This window comes from Coregonus lavaretus (genome assembly GCF_964263955.1).
Source record: "Coregonus lavaretus genome assembly, contig: HAP1_SCAFFOLD_321, whole genome shotgun sequence".
Lineage (NCBI taxonomy): Eukaryota > Metazoa > Chordata > Actinopteri > Salmoniformes > Salmonidae > Coregonus > Coregonus lavaretus.
Window position 1 is genome coordinate 172448 of NW_028164856.1, and position 4446 is coordinate 176893.

The following is a 4446-nucleotide window of genomic DNA, read 5'->3' on the forward strand; positions in this document are numbered from 1 at the left end:
GAATACACACCCGATATATCCTAGAGCGGTGTCCCCAACTTTCAGTCCCAGGGACAAATAGGCTACTGACTCGCTCCCTCAGATAGTGGCCTAGTCTAATACCCATCTAGTCAGTTCTCAAGTGTTACAGAGGTCAGTTGGACCTCGGCCCAATGGGACATTTTCCCCTAGTAGTTAAGATGTTGGTTTCCCAAGCAGGAGAAAGTGGTTCAAATCAAATCCGTAACATTAGCTTTAATATAGAAGAAGGAACAACCATAGCTTGCTGGTCCCTGGTAGGGAGGGAGAGAGAGAGAGAGAGACAGAGAGACAGAGAGACAGAGAGACAGAGAGACAGAGAGACAGAGAGACAGAGAGACAGAGAGACAGAGAGACACAGACAGACAGACAGACAGACAGACAGACAGACAGACAGACAGACAGACAGACAGACAGACAGACAGACAGACAGACAGACAGACAGACAGACAGACAGACAGACAGACAGACAGACAGACAGACAGAGAGAGAGAGAGAGAGAGAGAGAGAGAGAGAGAGAGAGAGAGAGAGAGAGAGAGAGAGAGAGAGAGAGAGAGAGAGAGAGAGAGAGAGAGAGAGAGAGAGACAGAGAGAGAGAGAGAGAGAGAGAGAATACAACAGTGGTTACAATGACTGTTGATTTTGGAGCACTAGTGGCGGTCAGATAAAACATTAAAATGTCACATGGTTCCGTCTGTGTGGTTGTTTCAAGTCCAGTGTTCATTTGTATATATGAAAATGTATATACTCACTACTGTAAATCGCTCTGGATAAGAGCATCTTGTAAATGATTAAAATTAAAACATTTAAATGCACTAGAGCAGGATAATGTTGTTGATATGGATTAAAACATGACTAGAGCAGGATAATGTTGTTGATATGGATTAAAACATGACTAGAGCAGGATAATGTTGTTGATATGGATTAAAACCTGACTATAGCAGGATAATGATGTTGATATGGATTAAAACATGACTACAGCAGGATGATGTTGTTGATATGGATTAAAACATGACTATAGCAGGATAATGATGTTGATATGGATTAAAACATGACTAGAGCAGGATAATGTTGTTGATATGGATTAAAACATGACTAGTGCAGGATAATGTTGTTTATGGATTAAAACATGACTAGAGCAGGATAATGTTGTTGATATGGATTAAAACCTGACTATAGCAGGATAATGATGTTGATATGGATTAAAACCTGACTATAGCAGGATAATGATGTTGATATGGATTCAAACATGACTATAGCAGGATAATGTTCCTGATATGGACTAGAACAGGATAATGTTGTTGATATGGATTAAAACATTACTATAGCAGGATAATGATGTCAAGGTAACACTGGTCATACTGGCATGTAGAGATAATGGGTGTGGCCACCAGTGACATCACCCAACAGTCTATAATATAATAATATAATATGCCATTTAGCAGACGCTTTTATCCAAAGCGACTTACAGTCATGCGCGCATCATTTTTTTTGTGTACGTCTGGTCCCGGGGATCGAACCCACTACCTTGGCGTTACAAGCGCCGTGCTCTACCAGCTGAGCTACAGAGGACCCTTAGATCTGAGAGGATTGGATTGGTATAAGTAATATGGTGAAGCTTCCACCTTGCCTATAGAGTACCACTGTATGAGTCATAATATCCATAAAACCTAAAATATATTGCTTAAACTCACCTCGACCGAGAGAGATTTACATGGTTATCGAAACGTCACGCCAGGGTAAGCCTACAATTTTAAGTATTTCTAAAATCCCCCATGGAAAAAAATGATTGGAACCATTTCCCTGTTTGACCGCTAGGTGTTATGGGTATTATGACCCCTCCACTGTGGGGCTCTATCAGAGGACAAGGTTGAACTATTACCCATCCCATTCTTCCAGATCTACAGAAGGTTCTAGACTCAAGAGTAGGGGTTAAGGGTCGCTACTAGATGGGGCCATTGCATTTTTGCTGAAAGACTATCTAGCAACACATTACGTTACAGAGCTAAATGTAAGCGCTAGCTATATAGCTGAAAGACTATCTAGCAACACATTACGTTACAGAGCTAAATGTAAGCGCTAGCTATATAGCTGTTTACCCTGAGCCACTCATGCCAATAGAATATATCATAGAAATCTGTAACAAAAAAAAATAAACATTTTGAAAATTCGATAGAAAACGGATTATAAAAATTAAAAAAACACAGAGATAAAAACAGAAAGAATGCATCAAAATAAAAATAAATCCACTCTTCAACACAGAAGATTCTCATTTATATTGCAGCGAATAAAAGTCATTTTTCATTCACGAGAAATGAAAAACAATAATGCCCCAATCAGATACGGTGTAAAATCAGTGTTCGGCAACTGTGTACATTACAACAACAACAACAACAACAACAGGTATTTACATACAAGATCCAGCCTCTTCTTTAGGGTTGAATAACATCATCAACACCTCCTATATGCAACTGGTCAGAGTCTGTTAGAAATCTCCATGGTCCACAAGAGGTAAAAACCTGCAATAAAATATATGAACTACCAAAACACGAAAGTAACTTGATAAAACACAGATATGAATGAATCTGTATAAAAGCATGAGGTAAATATATGTCCTATAAGAGAAGGTTTCTGGAGGTAGTAAACCGATGAGAACTACCAGTCATTGATGATTTGATACGTGTCTAGATACATGGGCTCCGATACGATACAGGAACCATACGTTTTAGTTTGAAACGGTTCGGTTTGATTAGAGGAACGACTCGATACGATTCGATGCACTAACATGTGGCATAAAACACATTCAATTTCCATTCTAAATTAAAATGAGCTGGGTCTGTCTGTCTGTCTATGGGGTATACTATGTAGGCAGCTGATCTGAGCCACATAATGGAGAACTAGACGTCTACCACAACACTATCAGATTAGAGCCATAATGGAGACTAGACATCTACCACCCCACTACCACTATCAGATTAGAGCCATAATGGAGACTAGACATCTACCCCCCCACTACCACTATCAGATTAGAGCCATAAAGGAGACTAGACATCTACCACCCCACTACCACTATCAGATTAGAGCCATAATGGAGACTGTGCATCTACCCCCACCACTATGAGATTAGCAGGGGCAATTGTAGCCTTTTGACCATTTGGACGTTTTTATTGATCTTCTTTTCTCCTTCCGCTTTGGCCTTGCAGTACTCCTCACAAAAGTGATTCCTCGTTATGAAATTATTAACTTTACCCTGTATACAGCGCCTTCAGAAAGTATTCACACCCCTTGACTTTCTCCATTTTGTTGTGTTACAGCCTGAATTAAAGAAAGGATTTAATTGAGATGATTAGTCAATGGCCTACACACAATACCCCATAACGTCAAAGTGGAATTTTCTATTTCTTTTACAAATTAATTAAAAATGAAATGTCTTGTCAAATATTGGTGATGGTGAACCTGAATAATCTAAATCAAATCTATTGTAAGCCCGTTCAGCAGGTATAGCCAGATGAGAGTTGTCTCCGGTCGCTTCCAGATTATTCTGCAAGATCAGGAACAGACCACGTACGTCACGTTGGTCAGCGAGTGAAGCTGGGCACAATGTGCAGTTTGACTAGGCTACTGATATTCCCTGGGGTTGTTCGGCATGCTAAATGACTTGTAGATCAATGACTGTCAACACAGTTACATACAGTTAGACACTGAAGGAGAAGAATCATTTGTCACAAAATATGAGGTATTTCTGTAAGGTAGAAAGAATGTAATATGAACGAAAACTGTTAGTGAATCAGCGATTCGTAACATTCGAGTCGATTTTCTGACCGTTGCAATGCTACATTCGGTTTGGCGTCCGCAGACCGGCGCGGTCTTATCTTAAACATTTGAATCTGGGACCGATGCGTATCGAGCGAATCGTTACATCTCTAAAAGCAATCTTGTTATTATAACTATTAGGATCACTTACATTCACAGAACGAGTTGTCGGTTAAAAGCCCCAAAAACAGAGACCACATGACGCGTACATCTAGCTAGCGTTGAGGACCCTAGAGTAGTAGCATCAGTAGCATGTTATGGTCTGATCATCTTAGCCTGGTTCCAGGTGTGTTTGTGTTGTCTTGGCCATAGGAGTTGGCAAGCCCTGGAACCAGGCCAGTCTGGTATGGCATCGCAGTTGAAACGAAGGCAACCACTGAGTTGACTAATTTTCTTGAAATGACATACAGGTTGCTGAGGTAACTGAAACTCAAGTCTCACAAAGTCAGTTAATTGTTTCCAAAACGAAAAGACTGGAAATCTAAGCTTTCTGTAACCCGGGTACTAAGTAGTGCACTGTGTGTGTCATTGGGGACACAGCCTGAGTCTACTGAGCAGACAGAGACATACACTCAGTGGCCAGTTAATTAGGTACACCACACCCCGTTCACCAAA